Source organism: Bos grunniens, chromosome 25 (genome assembly GCF_055505025.1).
Source record: "Bos grunniens cultivar Pamir isolate PY7600 chromosome 25, Bosgru_T2T1.0, whole genome shotgun sequence".
Taxonomy (NCBI): Eukaryota; Metazoa; Chordata; class Mammalia; order Artiodactyla; family Bovidae; genus Bos; species Bos grunniens.
This window is the reverse complement of record NC_141189.1, coordinates 21,817,577-21,843,033: the sequence shown is the minus strand read 5'-3', so window position 1 is coordinate 21,843,033 and position 25,457 is coordinate 21,817,577. Positions and strand designations below refer to the sequence as shown.

Below are 25,457 nucleotides of genomic sequence, written 5' to 3'. Positions count from 1 at the left end.
TCTATAACAGATCCTAGAAACAGGGCCACTGGGGAAAGCCCAGTATGGTCAGAAGGGAGAAAGCAGGAGCAAGGAGAAAGCATGACTGGGATGATCTAGTCTGAATAATTTCAGCAGGCTCTTAGCTATCGGGGTGGCCCTGAGTTACCTGGTATCTGACTCTGGGATGATTAAGATCTGGAATATTACTTCTGGAATAATAATATCCGGAATATTACATGGTGTGGAGGCCAGAGAGAGCAACCAGGCTCTGGATGGGTTGGCTTGTATATGAAAGACTGAGCCTCTTTCTGTCTCGAATTGGCTCTGCCCAGAAAGGGCAATCTTGCCTCAGCCAGACTCTCTCTCCTTTTTTTTTTTTTTTTAATGTTTATTTATTTGGCAGTGCCAGGTCTTTAATTGCAGCATGTGGGATCTTTGATCTTCGTTGCGGCATGTGGGATCTAGTTCCCTGACCAGGGATCAAACCCAGACCCCCTGAATTGAGAGTGAGGAGTCTTAGCCACTGGACCATCAGGGAAGTCCCAGACTTTTTCTAAGATGTTAAAACATCATAATATACAGAAAATTTTAAATATAGACAATGAAATCTGTATTAGAGTTTACTCTCCATTGATTCCTGGCCCACAGCAGGCATGTCAAAGAGATTTATTGACTGAATGGATTTTCAGGACAGTGAAGGTCTGTCCCATTTACCTTCCTTCCCTTGGTTGTCCTGTGGAGGGTGTTCATGACCTGGATGGAGAAATGAATTCAGAAGAGGAAACATAGGAAAGACCCTAGGAAGCAAAAGGTTCAGATACACTAAAGGAGGAATTGAGTGTTTTCAAAATTCTTTGCTGTTACACAGGTGATATGTTTAGATTAATAAAATAGAGAATACTAAAGTTGCTTGTAATTTAACAACTGGTGACATCTGAATAATGCCTGTTCCTGAATTAATAGTGTTATAACAGTGAGTAAGATGTTATCACAGGGGAAGCTGGGTGAAGGGCACATGCGTTCTCCCTGTGTCAGTCTTAAACTATTTTAAAATAAAAAGTTATAATTAAAAATTACTTGTAGTCCTACCACCCAAAGATAACGACATTAACATTTTGTCACTTATTCTCCCAGATGCTTTTTATGCATATGTATTTGTGCTTTGTAAATTATATTTTATCATGCTGTTCCTCACCCCCACACCCTCTTTGATCACAGTGATTCTTAACTCTGGTTACATACTACAGTCACCTGTAATATGTAAACCTTAAAAAGATGCTGGTGGGGACTTGCCTGGCAGTCCAGTGGCTAAGACTTCACACCCACAATGCAGGGGGCTCAGGATGGATCCGTGGTCAGGGAACTAGATCCCTCATGCCGCAACCAAGACTCAGAGCAGTCAAATAAATTTAGTTAAATAAACATATTTTTAAAAGATACTGGTGACTTACTTTCAGAGTGAAGTCCTTCTCTCTATTCCTCCCACAAAGTGTAATTAAAGACTCTGGACATTATGTATAATACCAACACAGGAAGACTCTGCCAGGTGGATAGAAGAAAGCAGACAAAGGGACATTGGTATCAGGAGACACAGTGTTGAAATCCTTGGGTTTTCTTTCTGCCTCCTACATCCAAGACTTGGAAGCTGAGGAATCTTGAACCTGAAAATGTGAACAGGCACACAACCAAACAAGCACCAAAAGCCAGCAGAGGAACAGCTTAATGCCTGTCTGTCTGTTTCTCTCTCTTTTCCCACCTCGCCCCTCCTTCCCCGGCTCTGCTTCCAACATCACATCTGCTCCTCTAATTCTGATCCTCCAGCAGTCCTCCTGTAAGCAGGACTCTTGTGATTGATTACATTAAGCCCACCCAGATAATCGCTCCCTATCAAGGTCCTTAACTTGATCACATCTGTAAAATCCCTTTTGCAACATAAGGCAAGGTTCATGGGTTTTGGGAGTTAGGATGTGAACATCTTTGCTGGAGAGGGGGGTAGAGAGTCATTATGTAGCCTACCCCACAGTGGAGGGAGTAAAAGATAAATCCCTCTCCCCACTTCCCGACTCTGGCCAGGACTCTACTCTCATCCCACACCACACTGTGCTATTTCCAGCTTCTGATGTGTTCTTCTAAAAATGTTTTTATGCAAACTCCAATGTATCTATATCTTTTTAAAATTTTTTCATATACACTGTTTTCTATCCCCAACTTCCTTTTGCTAACAACATGGCTTGGTGATTGCCCCATTGCCAGAGCCTCAGCTTGTCGCAAAGAAAGTTCCAGGGCTTGAGAGGAAATCCAGTCCAGCAGATGCAAGGGTGACATCCAGAAGGCAGACAACAGGCATGAGAAAATCAAACAGTGTCCAGGATCCTGACAGGTGGGTGGAGACCCAGGCTTGGGAGCTGTGGCAATATTGGGAAATCGGAAGGGGAGTGGGTGGTTCGCTTCAGGAGCTGCGTCATCAGGGAGTCCCAGCTATTGGACTGGTTCAAAGGCAGGTCCTGAGTATTAGGAAAGGACTGGGGAGGTGAAGGAGGAATCCCAGTTGTGGGCAAGTTACCAAAATAGGCACCCAGGGAAAGAGAGTTCAACAGCCACAAAGCAATTCCACAAATATTTATCTAGTGGCTGTGACACTCCAGGTGCTGAGCTGAATGCCCATTCATACTTAAGACAGGCCTGATCCATCCCTATTCTCCCACGGGTGAAGACACAGACAGGTGAGAGGCTATTGTTATTTAATATGATAAGTGCTGTGGTGGGAGGTAAAAAAATGATATGGGAGAATGGGGGTGGGGTAGGGGAGGGAAGACCAATTCATTTAAATATATTTGTCAGGGCAGGCTAACTGCTATTTAACAAACCAGCAAGTCTCAGTGACTTAACACAATAAAGTTTATTTCTCATGTTATAATCACATGCTGGTTGGGGAGAAGGCTGGTGGGACTCTGCTCCACACAGTCATTCAGGGACCTGGGTTCTTTCTATATAATGGCTCCACTGCCCTCTCCCAGGGTGTCAGAGTTCTCCATAGGGTTTCTTGCATCCACCTGGCAGAGGAGTGAAATAGAAACTGTGGAGAATGGCCTGGGAGGTTTGGGCGTATGCTTTAAGCCTTGAATGCTGTGCTGTGCTTAGTCCCTCAGTCGTGTATGACTCTTTGTGACCCCATGGACTGTAGCCCACCAGGCTCCTCTATCCATGGGGATTCTCCAGGCAAGAATACTAGAGTGGGTTGCCATGTGCTCCTCCAGGGGGTCTTCCTAACCCAGCGATTGAACCCAGGTCTCCCTCAATGCAGGCAAATTCTTTACCATCTGAACCACCAGGGAAGACCTTAAGCCTTGAATAAATGTTCCTCACTCTTTGAGAAACTTTCCATTGACCAGAACTCAGTCACATGATCCCACCCATCCCAGGCATGGGAATCTGGGAAGCATTCAACTGTGAGCCCAAGAAGAAAAAGGACCAGAGTTTGGTGAATGCATAGCAGTCTACACGGCCCCAGACTTGGGAAAATGGGGGAAACTTCTGGAGGGGTGGTTCTATATATAGAAATATATCTAGGGGATATATTATGAGTTACGGGATGAAGAGAGGCGGGAGAGAGTGGGAAGGGCTGTATTGCAGACAAATATTAATATAAGCAAAAAATGCAAAGGCTTGACAAACACAGTATACTGAGGAGAATCAGCTCTGCAGAGGGCAGAAGGCAAGCCTGGTGGTGGAGCCATCGTGAGGGCTGAGGGTGGGGGAACAGGCACAGTATCATAAGCCGGGTTAAGGAATTTCTCCCCAGAGTCAACAAAGCCATGGCAGGTTTAGCCACTGCGGATCACGTTTGTATTCCAGAGATGTCTCTCTGGCTTCTGTGTAGAGAATAAATTGGAAGGGGGCCAGAGAAGATGCCGGAAGACCAGCTGTGTGAGAAAAGATGACACTCTGAACTATGGGAGCGGCCATACAGAGAAGTAGACCGTTCTAGATATCAGGAAGTGGGATTTATGGATTGGTGATGGATTAGATGTACAAATACGCAAAAAAAAAAAAAAAAAGAATCAAGTTCATTTCTATGTTGGGTTTCTATGTTGGACAGCTGAGTGGTGGGGGATTCTATTTGCCAAGACCAACCTGGCTGTTGGGAGGGTTGTTTCATCCTGGACTTGTGAGTTTGGAGTGCCTCCGGGATGTTTATAGAAAGATGCCCTGAAGGCAATTGAGTCGAAGACTAAGGAAAGGATTTAGGCTGATGTATTCATGAGTCGGTGAGCTCACTCCAGGGAGAGGAGAAAGGAGAGAAGAGGACTTTCATGAAAACTTGTGAAATGCCAACATGTGAGGGCTGCGCAGAGAAAATGGAGCCCACACAGGCATCTGAGAGGAAACGGCCAGGTCCGCAGGGACAAAAAAAAATGAGCACATGACATCAAGAAATGCAAGAGCAGAAACAATTTCATGAAGATGTGAGTGGTCTACGGGGTGAAACTTGCAGAGAGGTAAAGAAAATTAGGGGCTAAAAGCCATCAATCGCATGTTCCAGAAAGAGCCCGAGTACAAAGGGTCTGAGGTAGGAGAGACAGGGTCATGTGTGTTGAGAGCCAGGATGCTGGCCTGAGTGGGACGACAACACTGATGATGGCAGAGTTGAAGTCAGAGACGTGATGGGAGGCTGGGGGATGTCAGGATTCCATCTTTGATCGTGAATGAGATGAGGGCAGGGGCGCTGGAGAGTTTTGATCACAGGAGGGACATGATGTGACTTAAGCTTTAACTGAATCACTCTGGATTCTGTGTGGAGAGGAAAATTGGACAGAAAGGTTGGGGTCTGGGGATATGAAGAACAGAAACAAGAAAATGTGGTAATCCAGGTGAGAGGTGATGGTCTGGATGGGGCAAGGAGGTGCAATAGAGATGACAAGCAGTGAATCCATTCTAGAAATATTTTGAGGAATTCCTTGGCAGTCCAGGGGTTAGGACTCCACTCTTGCAGGGGGCATGTGTTCAGTCCCTCGTTGGGGAGCTAAGATGCTGCAAGCCAAGCCAAGTGGTGGGGTCAAAAACAAGAGAGAGAAAAGAAATATTTTGAAGGTAGCCAACTGGCTTGTTTAGCTGGCTGATTGTGAAGTGTAAAGACAGAGTAATCGAGACTATCTCCAGAGTATTCTTCATCTCTGAAATGGAATGAAGTGCTGACACATGCTGCAACATGAAAGAGAGAGTGGTAGTCGCTCAGTCACGCCCAACTCTTTGTGGCCCCATGGACTCCTCCCCACCAGGCTCCTCTGTCCATGGAATTCTCCAGGCAAGAATACTGGAATGGGTTGCCATTCCCTTCTCCAGGGGATCTTCCCAACCCAGGGATCAAACTCAGGTCTCTCCCACATTTCAGGCAAATTCTTTACCATCTGAGCCACCAGGGAGGCCTGAACCTCAAAAACATTTTGTTAGTGAAAGAAGCCAGACAGGAGAGGCCACATATTATATGATCTCATTTATACAAAATACTCAGAATAGGTAAATCCATAGAGACCGAAAGTAGGTTAGTGATTGCCAGGGATTAGAGGAAGATGGAGAAAGGGAAATGACTGCTTAATGGGTATGGGTTTTCTCACAGGGTGATAAAAAATATTTGGAATTAGATAGAGGTGGGCTTCCCCTGTGGTTCAGCTGGTAAAGAATCTGCCTGCAATGCAGGAAACCTAGGTTCGATCCCTGGGTTGGGAAGATCCCCTGGAGAAGGGAAAGGCTACCCACTCCAGTCTTCTGGCCTGGAGAATTCCATGGACTTATAGTCCATGGGGTGGCAAAGAGTTGGACATGACTGAGCGACTTTCACTTCACTTCATTTCAGTGTTTCCTTGACATTGCGAATGAACTAAATGCCATGAAATTGTTCACTCTAAAATGGTCCGTTTGGGGTTTTCCCTGGCAGTCCAGTGGTGGGCAGTCCAGTAGCAGTCCAAAAACATCTTCATTTTCTGATCCTGGGTGTGCTGGGTTCAATCCCTGGTCAGGGAACTGTCCTTGGCCCAAAACACAAAATATTTAAAAAAAAAAAAAAAGAAGAAGAGGAAGAGGAAGATTTTCCTGGGGGTACAGTGGATAAGAATCTACCTGCCATTGCAGGGAAGACAGGTTCGATTCCTGGTCCGGGAAGATTTCATACACTGAGGGGCAACTAAACCTGTGCACCGCAACTCCTGAGCCCACAAACTGCAACTATGAACTCACACATCCTGTAGCCCGTGAGGGGTGAGAGGGCTTCACAGTGAGAAGCCTGTGCACGGCAAGGAAGTGTATCCCCCTCCCATCGCAACCAAAGAAAGCCCATGCGCAGCAACAAAGAGTCAAAACAGCCAAAAAATAAATAAATTTTAAAAAGAAGCAATATTGTAACAAGTTCAATAAAGACTTCAAAAATGGTCCACATCAAAAACATCTTTTCATAATAATAAATTAATTAAATGGTTAATTTTATGTCATGTGAATTTCACCCCAATTTTTTTAAAAAGTGTTTTTTTAAATGACTCTGATGTCTTCTATCTGAAAACTTGAAGAATGGGGTTGCCCTCACTGAGATGGAGAAGACTGTAGGAGGAACAGGGCTGGGAAGAAAATGTCAGTGTTTGGTTTTGAATGATTATTTATTTAAAGATGCCTATTGACATGAGATTGTCAATAGACAGATGTATGCTTGGATTTCAGGGAAGATGCTGCAGATAATTTGAGAGTCTGCAGCATGTAGCTCACCTTTAGACTTAGAACTGACTGATATGAAGTTTCTGTTTCCTAGAAGAAGTCAGAAATAGGAATGGCATTGTTACAGAAAAGTAAACAATTTTATGTATTACACATACAAGTTTGTGGAGTGAAATTCATACCTTCTACGGGTTATAGCTCTTTAAACCCATCTAGGCATGACTGATCTGGAGCCAGGCAGGGCTGGGCTCTCTGGCAGGGAGGAGGAAGGCTACAAAGCTTCCGGCTCTCTTCTTCACTGCTTCTACGCAGCGCCTGGAAAACAACAGCTGACTTTCAGTCTTCACTAAGGATCCGTCTGTCTTGCCTACTAGCATTGTTCTCATCCTGCTGAGACTTGTCAGTTGAAAAGCCAGAAAGAACGCATCTGGTTTGTTAGACCAGCAGAACTTTGCCAAGCTAAGGGATGTAGTATTTAGAGCAACAGCCTTCCATTGTTTTTGGCTACAGGCAGTTAACAATTGTCATCAACAAATAATAGTAACAACAGACAATTGAGCCGTCTTTGTGTGCCCAGCACTCAACTAAGAGACTTTTGCATTTATTGTATCTTTCTGCTTTAACATTAAGCATGTGAGGCAGGTATCACTATTATTATTTATGAGCCTCAGTTTTACATATATAAGCCAGCCCAGAGAGGTTAAGTCATCTGTTTGAGGTCACACAGCAAGTAAAGCAAGAAGCAGGAGGAAAGCTTAATTATGTGCTGTGCTGCCTGGCGCTCCATGATGACCTAGTGAGGTGTGATGGTGGGGGTTGGGGGAGGGAAGAGAGGGAAGGAAGTGATATGTAATTATGACTGATTTGAGTTGGTGTACAACACAAAATCATAAAGCAATTTTCCACCAATTAAAAAAATAAATTTTTTTTTAAAAGAAAAAGTGCAGTACTTTGGAGGAATGAAAAGAGGAAATGTCAGAGCCTCCCATATTACCACTCTGCACTCCATGGCTACAGAAGGTAAGTCTGGCTCCCCAGGTCACCTTGAATGTCCTCACCAGCCTTTAGCACAGATGCATAATGGATACCCAGAGTTTGCTGAATGAATGAATGATTGAATGTACAAGCACACAAAGAATGATTGGCATGTACAACACTGCATTGTGCTTAATGATGAACAAACCAGTCTCTCCAGCTAGACTGTGAGCTGTTTGAGGGAAGAGACCCTTTATTACCTGCTGCAACAATGGAGGGCAGCATATTGAGGGTTCACAATGTAGGTTAAAGGACACGGACTCCAGAGGCGGTCCACACAGGTTCACATCCTGCCTCCTCTGCTATGAGACCTTGAACAAGTTATTCAACCTCATCGGGAAAATAGGGAGAAGAGCAATACCTATGGCTTAGATACATTTATCAAGAGTAAATGAGTTAAGACCTTAGAAACAGTAGGTGCTCAGTGAACACAAGCTGTATATCTATGGAGTCATAGAGGAAGAAATCACTTGATGTCCCCTGGTCAGTGGAGGGGAGAGGGGAGTGTCGGGTACAGTCTGTAGCCTGTGGCCTAGAATAATAGGTCACATTTTTGAACACCTAATGTTAGGTTCCAGGAAATGGGCTAACCACCCTATATGCATCATTGCATTTCATCCTCACAACAGGAATATGAGGGAAATACCATTTTCATCCTATTTTCCTGACAGGGAGACAGAACAAAGTAAAGAGAGATTGAGTAATTTGCTAAGAGTCACAAAGCAAGTAAATGCAGATAAAGAACCAGTACGTGTTCTGAGGTCAGGGGCCAGGTATGTTTTATAAGAAAAATCAAAACCACTCCAGGTATTTCACACAGGGGGAACTTCATCAAGGAATTGATTCCATAAATGAGTTAAGAGCCGATAAGAGGAGATGATGAAACCACCCTGGCTGAGCAATGGCAGGAAGCTGCTGTCACTGCTGGGATACACAGAGGGCAGGGGTGTCCGTCTCTGGGGCCATCCAAGAGGAGCTAGAGTCACAGCAGGGGCTGCCCAGTGAAGAGCTAAACCATGGAGGAGATGTAGCCTCTGTTGGAAAACACTCTCTGAGGTTGGGAAGGAGCTCTGGCTCCTCCCTTCAGCCCACAATGCCATCCCCTGTCAGTTTTTGGCTCAGTTTAGCGTACCCACTCCAGTACTCTCGCCTGGAAAAATCCCATGGATGGAGGAGCCTGGTAGGCTGCAGTCCATGGGGTCACTAAGAGTCGGACACGACTCAGCGACTTCACTTTCACTTTTCACTTTCATGCATTGGAGAAGGAAATGGCAACCCACTCCAGTGTTCTTGCCTGGAGAATCCCAGGGACGGGGGAGCCTGGTGGGCTGTCATCTATGGGGTCCCACAGAGTCGGACACGACTGAAGCGACTTAGCAGCAGCAGCAGCTGGAAACCAGGGCTTCCCGGTGGTGCAGTGAAAGAATCCTCCGGCCAATGCGGGAAACAGAAGAGACATGAGTTCAGTCCCTGGGTCTGAAAGATCACCTGGAGAAAGAAAAGGCAACCCACTCCAGTATTCTTGCCTGGAGAATCTGGTGGACAGAGGAGCCTGGTGGGCTACAGTCCATGGAGTTGCAGAGGGTTGGACAAGACTGAGCAACTGAGCGTGCACACACACACACACACACACAGAGAGCTGGAAACCAGCCAGCCAGTGGCAGTGGTGCCTGGGAAATGTACTTTGCAGAAGAAGGTCAAGGCCTGGCTCTAAGATCAAACAAGCCAATGACCTGCATATTTGCCTTGTCTGCCTTTAGAACCCCAGTATTTCACATCAGTGCTTGGCACCTAGATGCCACTTCATACATAGGAAAGATGGGAGGGAGGAGGAAGAGCAGGCAGACAGCAGAGTCTGTGTTAAGTTCTTAACCCATAGGGCTGCAGAACCTGGCGGCTTACATAAGGCATGGTACAAACCGGTCCTGGGGAGTGGTGGGGCTTCTGTCAAGTTCACAGGTACACGCCCTGTCTAAATGGGGCAGCCCTACTAAGCTTCGGCCAGTTTCTGCCAAGCAGGAAGGCGAGTTCAGTGTTGCCAGATCTGCTGACTTCAGGAGGAAAACTGAAAATTCTGACTTTCACTTTGAATCTGTGCCGTGCTTAGTCACTCAGTCGCATCCAACTCTTTGAGACCCCATGACCATAGCCTGCCAGGCTCCTCTGTCCAAGGGATTATCCACGCAAGAATACTGGGGTGGGTTGCCATGCTCTTCTCCAGGGGATCTTCCCAACACCAGGGATCGAACCCAGGTCTCCTGCATTGCAGATGGATTCTTTACCAGCTGAGCTACCAGGGAAGCCCTCACTTTAAATCAACTACTTTTTAAACGTTGGCATTGAAGCCAAATCCAGAGGAGCTTGGGACATCTTGACGGGCCAGAAAGAAGTTTAACAAAACTAGCTGGGGTCATGGTCATGCCAAGAGGATCTGGGCCCAGCCTTACTAGGCTCCCATTTAGTTCTGTTAGGTCAGTTTTAAGCATCAAAAAGAAAGAATGAATGAAAGATCCTAGACTGAATCCTGAAACAGAAAAGGGACATTCATGGAAAACCTAGTAAAATATAAAGTCTGGAGTTTTATTAATAGTAGTATACCAATGTTGATTTCTCAGGTTGTCAAAGGAATCATGGGAATGTAAAATGTTATTATAACATTGAATTACATTATGGGGAAACTGCTTGTGGAAATTCTCTGTACTATCTTCGCAACTTTTCTGTACATCTAAAATTATTCCAAAATAAAAAGTTCTTTTTTTTAAAATTAATGAATGCACTTGAATGAAACATCTGAGCTCTATTTTTAAGGGTCAATGAGTTTACAATGATACCCAAATAAACAAAAACAGAAAGAAAAAAAAAAAAAACAGAATAGAAAGAACTAATTTGTCACCATTGGAGGTAGTTATTGCATTAAATCCTTACCCTTATAAAGTAGAAGGAGATCAGCCCTGGGATTTCTTTGGAAGGAATGATGCTAAAGCTGAAACTCCAGTACTTTGGCCACCTCATGCGAAGAGTTGACTCATTGGAAAGGACTCTGATGCTGGGAGGGATTGGGGGCAGGAGGAGAAGGGGATGACAGAGGATGAGATGGCTGGATGGCATCACCAACTCAATGGACGTGAGTCTGAGTGAACTCCGGGAGTTGGTGATGGACAGGGAGGCCTGGCATGCTGTGATTCATGGGGTCGCAAAGAGTCGGACACGACTGAGCAACTGAACTGAACTGAAGAGGGAAATAGGTCTTCCCTGGTGGTTCAGCGGTAAAAATCCACCTGAAATGCAGGAAACATGAGACTCGGGTTCAGTCCCTGGGTTGGGAAGATTCCCTGGAGGAGGGCATTGGTAATCCACTCCAATGTTCTTGCTTGGAGAATCCCATGAACAGACGAACTTAGCAGGCTACAGTCCATAACATTGCAAGAGTCGGACACTACTGAACTGACTGAGCACACACGCACGCAAGACGGAAATAGTTTATTCTGCCCTAGTCAATGAGGGAAAGAAGCTCTTCTTTAGAGGAGAATGACAGCTCATAATTGTTGAAGGAGGGATTGCATTAGATTTTGCAACCCTGAATGAAATACTTGACTCAGGCAATGATTAGCAATGGATGCTGAAACCATGGGGTGAAAGGTTCAAGGGAGACTGGATATTCACAAGGTGCTAAGAATACATAACATCACAATGGAGGGATCAGGTTGTCACCACCTGAACCCAGTGATCAATCTTAGCTTCACTCATGAGACACCCAGTCATGAACCTGCTGGTGTGAGTCAACGGAGGGTGCTCATAGCAGCCCCTGGGAAGAATTATTGCTAAAATGTTCAGCTAAAATCTGATGAAGTCGTTAAATCTGCTGCTAGTTCACCGGAAATACAGGGTGTTGAGGGCAAAATTAAATGCTTCATGAGGAAGCAATCAAAGACAAGAAGTAGGGCATTGCACCAAAAGGACTATGAACCTGGTTTCTTCACTGACCTGGAAAAAAGGGAGGAGACGCGCGAGAGAGTCTAGACTTAGACACTTATGAGATGTGATCAAATGCAATTTGAGGATCTTGCCTGAGTCCTGGTTTGAAGTAATGTAAAAGGCATTTGGGGGACAAATGGAAAAATGTATATATGGAGGAATTTAATGGCACTATGGATTTGGGGTTCATTTTGTTAGGTGTTATAATGGTATTGTGGCTAAGTAGTGTTTCATTTTTAACAGATTGAAAGAAACTCATAGAAATTGAGGAGAATCCTAGAGAGACTCCTAGAGACCAGTATTTAGTGATGAAATGTCATGTTGACTATAAATACTTAAAAATACTCAGGCCAAAAAAGGAAAGAGATGAAGCAAATATGGCCAATGTTCACAAGTTGTATCTAGGAGCTGTTCATTACTTACAAGTCTCTTTACTTTTCTGTGCATTTGAAATTACTTAAATGACAAAAGAAAAGTGGAGTTTAAACAAGCATTCATTAGCTGCACAAATAGTAATATACCAAGCACTGATATGGGCATTGGAGTTTTGGTCATTGAGTTTTTTATTCATTATTCTATTTTTGGGTCCCCTATCTTCATTGCTGTGCGCAGGCCACCGCAGTTGCCAAGAGTGGGGGCTGCTCTCTAGTTGCGGCGCGTGGGTTTCTCTTATTGTGGAGCACAGGATCTAGGCATGCGGGCTTCGGTAGTTGAGGCACTCAGGCTCAGTCATTGTATGGCACAGGCTTTAGCTTCCTCACAGCATGTGGAATCTTTTCAGACCAGTGATTGAACCCACATCCCCTGCATTAGCAGGTGAATTCCTATCCACTGTACCACCAGGGAGGTCCATGATTTAAGTCCTTGCTTTCCTGAAATTACATCCGGTGGGAGAAAGAAGACAATCAAGGAACCAAACAGATAAAGTGTAATGTATGTCAAGTGCCACAGAGAAAAACAGGGCATGCAAATAAGGACAAGAATTTCTGTATGTGGTATATATTGCTATTTCATGTGGGATAATCAAGGAAGACCTCTCCGAGGACTGGCAGAGACCTAAGAGAAGTGAGAAAAACAGTCCCTGGGAACTGACAGAGGAGCAAGAGGGACTGGCAAGTGCAAAGGCCCTGGGGTAGGAGCAGGAGGGGTATTCAAGCAGCAACAAGGAGGCCAGTGAAAGTCACACGGAAGAACAAAGGGAGAATGGTAGGAGATGAGCTCAGAGAAAGTAACAAAGGGGAGCGGGGGGTCCAGACAAAGGGGAAACTTCAGGCCATTTCAGCTCTTTCTCTCACTGAGTGAGAAGGAAAACATTAGATTTTACTTAGATTTTTTTTTTTTTTTTTTGGCAGCCCACCAGGCTCCCCCGTCCCTGGGATTCTCCAGGCAAGAACACTGGAGTGGGTTGCCATTTCCTTCTCCAGTTTACTTAGATTTTTTGGAAAATTATTTTCATGGAAATTTCTAAATATATGAAAAGTAGAGAGAATAGTGAACACACAAGTACTCATCATGCAGTGTCAACATTATCAGTTCATGACCAATCTTACTTCATCTGTATCTTCCACACCATCCTAATGGATTGTTTTGAAGTGGATCCCAGACATCTTCCCATTTCACCTCTAAATGTTTTTGCACATAAGCATGCCTTGGAAATATTGCAGGTTTGATTCCAGACCACTGTGAATACAAAGTAAATGTCACAATAAAGCAAGTCTCAAATATTTTGGTTTCTCAGTGCAAATGAAAGTTATGTTTATACATTACCACAGCCTATTAGTATGCAATAGCATTATATCTAATAAAACAAGGTTCATAGCTTAATTAAAAAATACTTTCTTGTTAAAAAGTGCTTACCATCAATTTGAGCCTTCAGTAATTTGTAGTAACATTAAAGATCGATCACTGATCATAGATCATCATAATAACATATAATAGTAGTAGTAACAATAATATAAAAATATAATAATAATAAAGTTTGAACTATTGCAAGAATTAAGTAAAATATGACACAGAGACACGAAGTGAGCAAATGCTGTTGGAAAAGAAAAAAATGGTGACAATAGATTTGCTCAACACAGCACTGCCACAAACCTTCAATCTGTAAAACCTGCAATATCTGCAAAGCACCATAAAGTGAAGTCTGCCTTTATATCTTTAAAATATAAGGTCTCTTTTAGAAAACTCACAAAAACCATTGTTATACTTAAAAATGTAAGAATAACTTCTATATACCACAAACTAGTGTTCAAACGTGCCATTTTATTGATAATTTTCACAGAGTTTGTATGAATCAGCATCCAAGTAAGTCAGGAATCGCAATTGTTGAAATAGCTCTTAAACCTCTTTTAATCTCTAGGATTCTCCTCAGTCTCTATCAGTTTCTTTCAATCTGTGGAAACTGGTCCCTTGTCCTACAGTTTCCCACCATCTGAATTTCACTGGTTACATTCCCATGGTGTTGTTTAACAAGTTCCTCTGTTCCCTGGATTTCTCATAAACTTGTAATTACATGTTGTTGTTCGGTTGCCCAGCCGTGTCCAATTCTTTGCGACCCCATGGACTGCAGCATGCCAGGCCTCTCTGTCCCTCATCATCTCCTGGAGTTTGCCCAAGTTCATGTTCATTGCATCCGTGATACCTTCCAGCCATCTCTTCCTCTGATGCCCTCTTCTTCTGCCCTCAATCTTTCCCAGCATCAGAGACTTTTCCATTGAGTCATCTGTTTGCATCAGATGACCAAAATACTGAAGCTTCAGCTTCAGCATCAGTCCTTCCAGTGAATATTCAGGGTTGATCTCCCTTAAGATTGACTGGTTTGATTTCTTTGCTGTCCAAGGGACTTTCAGGATTCTTCTCCAGCACCACAGTTTGAAGGCATCAATTCTTTGGCATTCTGCCTTCTTTATGGTCCAGCTCTTACAGCCATGCATGACCACTGGGAAGACCATAGCCTTGACTATACAGACCTTTGTCAGCAGAGTAATGTCTTTGCTTTTCAATATACTGTCTAGCTTTGTCATTGCTTTTCTGCCAAAAAGAAATTGTCCTCTGAATTCATGGCTGCAGTCACCATCCACGATGATTTTGGAGCCCAAGAAGAGTAAATCTGTCACTACTTCCACCTTTTCCCCTTCTATTTGCCATGTAGTAATGGAGTTGGATGCCATGATCTTAGTTTTTTTTAATATTTAGTCTTAAGCCGGCTCTTTCACTCTCCTCTTTCACCCTCATCAAGAGTCTCTTTAGTTCTTGTTCAGACAGACCTAATCAGAATCAAGGGGGTTTTTGTGTTTGTTTTTTGGCAAGAATACTTCATAAATGAGGTTAGGGACTTTCATCAAGAGATGTATACTGTTTGATTGCCCCTGATCTCATGATATAAGCAGCCACGAATGACCTTTTCCCAGGTTCCCTAATTCATTAGAAGTTTCGAAGTGCTGACATTTTATTTTTTCTTTCTTTGGTTAGATGGTACATATACATACAGAAAATTTCCTCACATCAGCTATCTGGTTACTCCATATAGCACAGGGAGAATACACGCTTGACTCTTTTCCTTTATTTGAAAGTGAAAGTAAAAGTTGCTCAGTCATGTCCAGCTCTTTGTGACCCCATGAACTATACAGTCCCTGGGGAATTCAAGCCAGAATTCTGGAGTGGGTAGCCTTTCCCTTCTCCAGGGCATCTTCCCAACCCAGGGGTCAAACCCAGGTCAAAACAATGAATTGGCTGTCTGGTCTACTAGTTCTCTAATGCCACAAAACAAATCACCACCTTCAGTGGCTTAAAACAACACACATTTCTTCTCTTTCAGTTTCTGAGGGTCAGGGGTCCCAGCATGGCTTAGCTGGGTCCTCTGCTGCAGGGTCACTCATGAAGCTACCATGGAGGTACTGGTTGGGGCAGTGGTCTCACCAGAAGGCTCAGTTGGGGAGAGATTTGATTCTGACCTCACATACGTAGTTGGGGAGGGGATTACACGTGGCGTCAACGCTAGGAGAGGCACCTCAAGGGCCATCTCAGGGCAACGCTGCCACAATCAGTATGTTCCGAGGTGACTGCTAAGTTTCATTTTTCATTTGTTTAGTATGACCTGGATTATTAAAAGATAAAAGGATTATCCTGTCAGCTGCATGGAGACTATGTGCCAGTATGCCAGGGGAGCAAGAATCAAACACCTGCTGTCAACATCCCCATAGCCTCATTGTTTGCTGCGTCACCACTAAGCCTTGCAACATGATCCAAACCTCATAAGTGAAGTAAAAAGGCAAGAAACAGGCAAGGAGGAAACAATAGGAGATGGAACTGATCTCCAGAGTGTGCAATGAGTGGAAATCTGTGTGCCTCTATTTCCTTCCTGTAAATTTAGGCTAATAGTCTCTACCTCCCTGGGCTATTGTTCATTAGTACATATGAAATGTTTAGAGCATTGGCTGGCAGAGGAGTTCTCTGGTGGTCCAGTGGCTAAGACTCTGCACTCACAATGCAAGGGGCCCAGGTTCAATCCCTCTTCAACCCTTCAGGTTCCCACATGCTGTAACTCAAGGTTCCACATGCACAGTGAAGATCAAAGATATCATGTGCGGCAAGTAAGACCTGCTGCTGCTGCTGCTGCTAAGTCGCTTCAGTCGTGTCCGACTCTGTGCGACCCCATAGACGGCAGCCCACCAGGCTCCCTCGTCCCTGGGATTCTCCAGGCAAGAACACTGGAGTGGGTTGCCATTTCCTTCTCCAGTGCAAGAAAGCGAAAAGTGAAAGTGAAGTCGCTCAGTCGTGTCCGACTCTATGCGTCCCCATAGACGGCAGCCCACCAGGCTCCTCTGTCCATGGGATTTTCCAGGCAGGGGTACTGGAGTGGGGTGCCATCGCTTTCTCCAAGTAAGATCTGCTGCTGCTGCTGCTGCTGCCGCTAAGTCGCTTCAGTCATGTCCAACTCTGTTCGACCCCATAGACGGAAGCCCACCAGGCTCCCCCGCCCCTGGGATTCTCCAGGCAAGAGCACTGGAGTGGGTTGCCAGACCTAGCACAGCCAAATAAATAAATAAAAAATTTTTAAAAATAGAGCTGGCACTGCAAGTGCCACCCAGGTGTACGTGGTTGCTGCTGCTATTTTATAGTTGTTGAAATGATTATTGTCACTTACGTGATTACACATTAATATTTGCTGACTTCCCTAAGGCTGCCTGGTTGGTCCTGGGCTATGTGCCCATGCTAGCTGGAAAGGTTTTCGCTTTCAGCAGACAGAGCCAAATGAAAGTCTCCTATTTTCCTTCCCAGCATGAATGAGTGATTCAAGCCACTTCAGTAGCAATTAAATAGCTTCAAAAGTGAATCTGACTCATTAAATACCCAATTGGCTGGGAGAACTTGGTCCTAAATTAAACCAAGCCCCTTCTAGTCTTTTAAAAAGGTGAACACTATTCATTAGGGGTTTTTTTTTAAGTTTTAATTACACAAGTGGTATATGAATATACTCTTTTATTTTAAAAGATAAACGCACCTAAAAATAAGATTCTCCGGACTTCCCTAGTGATCCAGTGGTTAAGAATCCGCCTGCCAATGCAAGAGACATGCGTTTGATCCTGCTCTGGGAAGATTCCACATGCCATGGGGCCACCGCTGTTGGGTCTGTGCTCTAGAGCCTGTGCTGCGCAACGAAGAGAAACCACCCCAATGAGAAGCCAGTGCACTGCAACTGAGAGTAGTCCCAGCTCGCCACAGCTAGAGAAAGTCCATTAGCACCAATGAAGACCCAGCACAGCCTAAAAAAAAAAACAGAGAGAGATAAGATTCTGCCTGAGGACTCTCACCTCTGCTTCCTCTCTTTCATTCTACAGATGACCATGGTTAATAACTTGATATGTATTATTTGAGAGCTCTATCTTTGCATTTACATTGTTTTATATGTTTTTATGTAAATAACATTGTTTGGCAAGCATTATTCTGCAACTTTCTTAAATAGCTGCAAAGGTGAAGAGGACTCATTAAACACCAAGTTATCTGGGAAGGTTTGGTCTTAAATTGTCTCACACCCCACACAAGATCCTCCAGCAAATTATGTCAGCTATCCTTGAAAAATACATCCAGAATCTAACCACTTCTTACCCCCTCCACAGCTCTGACCCTGGACCCTGCTCCAGCTTCCATTTCAACTTTCAATCAGATACACCTAAAAATTTTGAAAGCAAGTTCTTGAAAAGGTATTTTTACCTTTGAATAATAATTATTCAACGCTACCTGTGTTCATTGTAGCAGTCTTCACAATGGCCAAAAGATGGAAATAATCCAAATGTCCAGTGGATGGGTGGATAAAATGTCATATACATTACACTGGGCTATTGTTCAGTGTTTAAAAGGAAGGAAATTGTGTCACAGGCTACAGCATGAATGAGTCTTGAAGACATGAAATAATCAGATACAAAAAGGCAAGTATTGTATGATTTCACTTAAATGGGGTATCTAGCTGAGTTAAACTGATAGAGACAAGAGTAGAATAATCAATATTCTACCAGGAGCTGGAAGGAGAGGAAACGGGATAGTTACTATTCAATGGGTACAGAATTCCATTTTGGGAACATCTGAAAGTACTGGGGACAGGTGATGGTCATGGTTGAACAACAACATGAGTGTACGTAATGTTACTGTACTTGTACTTTTAAATGGTTAAAATGGTATTGTTATGTGTATTTTGTCACAATAAAAAACACATCAGAAATTTTTGATCAGGTTGCTTGCTTGCGTGCTTTGTCGCTCAGTCGTGTCCGACTCTTTGTGGCCCCATGGACTGTAGCCCACCAGGTTCCTCTGTCCGTGGGATTTTTCAGGTAAGAATACTGTAGTGGATTGCCATTTCCTTCTCCAGGGGATCTGCCTGACCCTGGGATTGAACCTGTGTCTCCTGCATTACAGGCGGATTCTTTACCTGCTGAGCCATCAGGAAAGCCCCTTTGATGGGGTTATATCACCCCAAAACCTCTACAGGCTCTCATCTCAGGGCTTCAAGACCAAAGTCCCTACCCTGGCCTACAAGGGCCTGTCCCGTGTTGTTTCCACACCCTGTGCGAACTTTCTGAATCTCCCTCTCATGGTCTTCTTGTTCACTTCCACTACAGACATGCTGGCACCTTTACTGCTTTTCAAACACGCCAGGCATGCTTTGCCTCAGGGCCTTTGCAGTTTCTATTCCTCTGCCTGGTACATTTTTCTCCCAGGTATCTGCAGGGCTGGCTTCTTCACCTCCTATAGGCTTATGGGTCTTAGTTCCCCGACCAAGGGTTGAACTCATGCCCCAGCAGTGGAATCACAGAGTCCTAATTTCTGAACTGCCAGCTGACCCTACTTTTTAAAAATCAACCTTCACCCCACCCCTTTTGGCCTGCATTCTTCTTCTCCACAGCAGTTAAACCATCTAAAAGCTTCTTTGTCTTATTTATTGTCTGTCTTGCCTCACTAGAATGTATGAGTGTTCAAATGTTTTAAAGTCTCCAAGCTGCAACCTGACCTTTCTCAAGGTTCCTGGATGCCACTGATAACCTCAATAGCAAAGTTGCAAAGTTTGTTCTCAGATCTTCCTTTTCCTTGGGTCACAGCCCCAGAAGCTGATTAAATTTTTCCTCTAGGCCAGGAAGGGGAGACAAATGGAAAGGTATGCACTCTGAGTGACCAGGTGAGCCCTGAGCGCCAGCCTGGCTGTTCCCTGTGTGATTTAGACTCTGCGGCTGGATTTCTGGGAACAAAGTGAAAACTGCCAGGCTTGGCAGTAGCTGGGGGCTTTTGTGGCAGACTGGCCAGTGGTGAAGAAGAACAAGCAGAGATGGCCTGGACATGATGAGAGCAGAGGCTCCATACTCAAACATCTATTGGTCATCAATGCGCAGGCAAGCTGGGCATGGGGACCCTGCATAACTTGGAAATGAGGAATCACAGGAAATCAGGACCCATTCAGCTGCCACTCAGCTCCAGGTGACTCGGACCAAGCAGGAATGAAAGCATTCTTGTTGCCAGACCTCCTGACTGCTTATTTTCCAGAGAATCAGGAAGTTGATTTTTATGAGCTATTTTCTCACTTTTAAACACTGGTTAAAAAAATTTTTTTAAATACCACATGATCTTACAAAACATGTTTGAAAACTGGATCTCCTCCATCCCCACTCCCTCCCATACACACCCTCCACTTTTTACAAATCTGCAGTTTAGGAAAACTCTTAAGAACATGGACTTTGGTTCCAGAGAGACCTGGCTTTGCTGCTATTTGGGCCAAGTTCCTTGACATCTGCAAGTCTGTTTCTCTACCTGTAAAATGGGAACAAAGCTAGAACCTACCTCATAAGATTATTTGGGAGGATAAAGGAGACTTAGCAAGGTGCCTGGCAAATAGTATCACAATTCAATATGATTAGTAGTAATTGGGGGAAGGAAGAGCCAAAGGGTACTACTAGGGAGAGAAAGTGGAATAACAGAAAGGTCGTGCATGGTATGAACTGCTGTGATATGGTCAGAGGCAGAGGAACGTCCAAGCTTGCTTGCTATGGCCTGAGAGAATGAGACTGAAGATCCAGGACCCACCATAAGCAAAGGACTCAGGTAAAGATTCTGCCTGCTGGCTCAGATGGTAAAGAGTCCGCCTGCAATGTGGGAGACCTGGGTTTGAACCCTGGGTGGGGAAGATCCCCTGGAGGAGGGCATGGCAACCCACTCCAGTACTCTTTCCTGGAGAATCCCCATGGACAGAGGAGTCTGGCTGGCTACAGTCCATGGGTTTGCAAAGAGTCCGACATGACTGAGCGACTAAGCATAGCACACAAGGATTCTGCCAACCACGCCAGAGATCAGCACCTCCCAGGTCTTCCAGATCTGTGGGTGGCACTGCATCTCTAAGAGGCTCTCTGTCTCAGAGGATGGCACAGGTCCCAAGCCAGAATTTGTCTGAAAGACCCAACTGTAGGACTTTACATCTGTGCTTGTGGGAGTTAATCTTCTTAGTTTGGGACCTGATATTTCAGATGTCAAGATTCTGCAGCTGTCCCTCCTGACTTCCTTCTTTTGTAGTTTGGATAAAATTTTCACCAGAATCACTTAGGAGTGTTTGATTGTAAGCAACAGACACCCCAACCCAAGATGATTTAGCAAAAATGAAACGTATAGCTTCATGCGCCTGACGTGTCCAGGGGTAGGACAGGTACAGCTTGATGTGGGTCAGAGCATGAGACCAGAACTTGTATCCTCTCTGTCATCTTTCCGGATGGGATTCATTCTCAGGCAGTGTCTTCCCAGATGTAACTCCATATCTGAGCAACTCCAGATCTGAACAACAGCATATCTGAGCAACTCCAGATCTGAGCAACTCCGTATCTGAACAACTCCATATCTGAGCAACTCCAAATCTGAACAACTCCATATCTGAGCAACTCCAAATCTGAACAACTCCATATCTGAGCAACTCCGTATCTGAACAACTCCGAAGCAGGTGGGACTCCTTTAGAGCTCAAAGATAAAGTCCCTGTGTAAAGTTTCATTGACTATGGTTAACTTGAGTTGGGTCTGGTTCCCTCCTTTGAACCAATCAATATCCCACGAGGAATACAATGTGTGATTTCTAGGCCAGGGCAGCATCAACATGGATGGGGTGGTGATACCTGAAATCAGCATCACCAGGATCAAAATATGGACGAGGGGTAAGAAAGGGATGCTGACCCAAGAACTAAATCATGTGCACTTACCTAAAGTAGAATGAATGGGTGCTCAGTGACCCCCTTTCCTTAGGGAAAAAAAAATAGTCACCTTATCTTTTATGCAATGTATTTTTAAAATAGTCATTACAAAGAACAGCATTTAACACCCTGCTGATCCCCAGGGCTGGCTTGGCTGATCTTGGATCCCTTTTTATATTTATCATCTCCTAGAATTCCACTACCTTGACTAAAGAAAGCAGGAGGACTATTCTTCCACAATAATATAGAATAGAATATTTAGGGGGTACTTACCTTTCAAACCAGTCATGAATCTATCCAGGCCTAAATTTGTCCAGCTGTGCCATAACTCACCCAAATATCTTTACGTAGAAAAGATTTTTGTTTTTTCCCCAAGTGATCCAGAGTTCTAAACACCTGGCAAAAAGTCCACACAGACTCTTATGTCCTTCAATCAACTCTAAGAACACCGCTGTCCGTATTCACAACTGTTTAAAATACATACTTCAAAATTTGTCAGCCTAATATCACCGAGTTCATAGTTCTTATGCACCCCTCAAATGCCACCTCCCCCACATGGGAAATCATGACATAAAGAAAGACATAACATTTGTGCAAAGCTGCCCACAGCAACACAGTCCCAGCAGAGACACACCGAATGATGTTTTCCTGGGCCGGGCCAGGAAAACAGAGTGTGAACCAAACAGAAAACCTTCCAAAATAACATGTATTCGCTGGAACAATATAAATTGCTGTTTTTGTATCAACAATTTTAATGATCACAACTATATATAATAGGGCAGTGGTTTTCAAAGTGTGATTTACAGACTTCGGGGGAGGTTGGGGTGGGGAGTAGGAGTGTGTCCCAAAGATCCTTTCAAGAAGAACGTGAAGTCAAAATTGTTGTCATAAATAATAATATTAAGATGTTATTTGCCTTTTCACCATATTGACATTTGCCCTGAGAAAAGCAATGAAACTGAAAGTCGCTCAGTCATGTCTGACTCTTTGCGACCCCATGGCCTATATAGTCCATGGAATTCTCCAGGCCAGAATACCGGAGTGGGTAGTAGTCTTTCTCTTCTCCAAGGGATCTTCTCAACCCAGAGATCAAACCCAGGTCTCCTACATTGCAGGCAGATTCTTTACCAACTGAACCACAAAGGAAGCCCAGGAATACTGGAATGGATAGCCTATCCCTTCTCCAGTGGATCTTTCTGACCCAGGAATCAACCTGGGGTCTCCTACATTGCAGGCGAATTCTTTACCAACAGACCTATCAGGGAAACCCCTGAGAAAAGCAATGGTTAGTAAAATTACAAGAGGCTGAATTTCCTTCCTTTATTTATTTCAACTAAACAACATAATGCAACAGATTGAGTTTAGAAGCAGATTATGAATTCACCTATCCTTTTTTAATTTTAATTGAAGTATCAGTTCAGTTCAGTTGCTCAGTCGTGTCTGACTCTTTGTGACCCCATGGACTGGAGCTTGCCAGGCTTCCTTGTCAATCACCAACTCCCAAAGCCTACTCAAACTCACGTGCATCGACTCAGTGATGCCATCCATCATCCTCTGTCATTCCTTTCTCCTCCTGCCTTCAATCTTTCCCAGCATCAGGGTCTTTTCCAATGAGTCAGTTCTTCGCATCAGGTGGCTAGAGTATTGGAGCTTCAAAGTCAGCATCAGTCCTTCCAATGAATATTCAGGATTGATTTCCTTTAGGATTGACTGGTTTGATATCCTTGCAGTCCAAGGGACTCTCAAGAGCCTTCTCCAACAGCACAGTTCAAAAGCATCAATTCTTCAGTGCTCAGCTTTCTTTATGGTCCAACTCTCACATGTGTACATGACTACTGAGAAAACCAAAGATTTGACCAGACGGTGATGCACACTTGAAGTAAATTGAAGTATAGTTGGTTTATAATATTATGCTCATTTCAGGTGTCCAGCAAAGTGATTTGTAGAGATACCAAGGGAACATTTCATGCAAAGATGGGCTCGATAAAGGACAGAAATGGTATGGACCTAACAGAAGCAGAAGATATCAAGAAGAGGTGGCAAGAATATACAGAAGAACTGTACAAAAAAGATCTTCATGACTCAGATAACCATGATGGTGGTATCACTGACCTAGAGCCAGACATCCTGGAATGTAAAGTCAAGTGGGCCTTAGGAAGTGTTACTATGAACAAAGTTAGTGGAGGTGATGGAATTCCAGTTGAGCTATTTCAAATCCTGAAAGATGATGCTGTGAAAGTGCTGCACTCAATATGCCAGCAAATTTGGAAAACTCAGCAGTGGCCACAGGACTGGAAAAGGTCAGTTTTCATTCCAATCCCAAAGAAAGGCAATGCCAAAGAATGCTCAAACTACCGCACAATTGCACTCATCTCACATGCTAGTAAAGTAATGCTCAAAATTCTCCAAGCCAGGCTTCAGCAATACATGAACCGTGAACTTCCTGATGTTCAAGCTGGTTTTAGAAAAGGCAGAGGAACCAGAGATCAAATTGCCAACATCTGCTGGATCATGGAAAAAGCAAGAGAGTTCCAGAAAAACATCCATTTCTGCTTTATTGACTATGCCAAAGCCTTTGACTGTGTGAATCAAAATAAACTGTGGAAAATTCTGAAAGAGATGGGAATACCAGACCACCTGACCTGCCTCTTGAGAAATCTGTATGCAGGTCAGGAAGCAACAGTTAGAACTGGACATGGAACAACAGACTGGTTCCAAACAGGAAAAGGAGTACGTCAAGACTGTATATTGTTACCCTGCTTATTTAACTTATATGCAGAGTACATCATGAGAAACACTGGGCTGGAAGAAACACAAGCTGGAATCAAGATTGCCAGGAGAAGTATCAATAACCTCAGATATGCAGATGACACCACCCTTATGGAAGAAAGTGAAGAGGAACTAATAAGCCTCTTGATGAAAGTGAAAGAGGAGACTGAAAAGTTGGCTTAAAGCTCAACATTCAGAAAACAAAGATCATGGCATCCGGTCCCATCACTTCATGGGAAATAGATGGGGAAACAGTGGAAACAGTGTCAGACTTAATTTTTTGGGGCTCCAAAATCACTGCAGATGGTGACTGCAGCCACGAAATTAAAAGACGCTTACTCCTTGGAAGGAAAGTTATGACCAACCTAGACAGCATATTGAAAAGCAGAGACATTACTTTGCCAACAAAGGTTTGTCTATTCAAGGCTATGGTTTTTCCTGTGGTCATGTATGGATGTGAGAGTTGGACTGTGAAGAAGGCTGAGTGCCGAAGAATTGATGTTTTTGAACTGTGGTGTTGGAGAAGACTCTTGAGAGTCCCTTGGACTGCAAGGAGATCCAACCAGTCCATTCTGAAGATCAGCCCTGGGATTTCTTTGGAAGGAATGATGCTAAAGCTGAAACTCCAGTACTTTGGCCACCTCATGCGAAGAGTTGACTCATTGGAAAAGACTCTGATGCTGGGAGGGATTGGGGGCAGGAGGAGAAGGGGATGACAGAGGATGAGATGGCTGGATGGCATCACTGACTCGACGGACGTGAGTCTGAGTGAACTCCGGGAGTTGGTGATGGACAGGGAGGCCTGGCGTACTGCGATTCAAGGGTTTGCAAAGAGTCGGACACGACTGAGCGACTGAACTGAACTGAGTTTTATGTCCTCTAAATATATATGTATATATTGTTTTGTGTGCTCTAAAATTTTTACTTGAAGTAATTCATACTGTACAAATTGATCTGCTACAGTGAAGTGCACAGGCTCTGGATTAAGACTGACTCAGGATTCTTGACTGATGCTTCCTAGTTGTGACCTTGGACAAGTTATTCAACTGCCTGTACCATACTTTTCTCATCTGTAAAATAGTAATAATACTTGTACTTATCCCATGGGATTGCTCTGAGTGTCAATATACTATACAAGTCCCTAGAAACAGCATCTGGCACAGAGTGAGCATTATAAAAGCGTTTGCTCTCATTATTATGTCAGTCCTCTTGCTTTTTTCACTCATGATTTTTTCTTACGTGTTTGTGTCAGATCTTGGTTAAGTCATGCAGGACTTCTTT

General features: G+C 44.0%; 1 long non-coding RNA gene across 2 annotated transcripts; it reads left to right on the top strand.

Annotated features, from left to right (window-relative positions):
* Positions 1-1,975: 1,975 nt before the first annotated feature.
* On the top strand, positions 1,976-18,392 carry LOC147345260 (uncharacterized). 2 transcript variants are annotated; one of them, XR_015154634.1, is made up of 3 exons: positions 1,976-2,705; positions 7,621-7,704; positions 17,188-18,392. It is a non-coding gene; the product is annotated as an uncharacterized LOC147345260 (long non-coding RNA). The 2 variants fall into 2 exon arrangements; XR_015154633.1 differs by having other exon boundaries at positions 17,228-18,391.
* Positions 18,393-25,457: the final 7,065 nt, after the last annotated feature.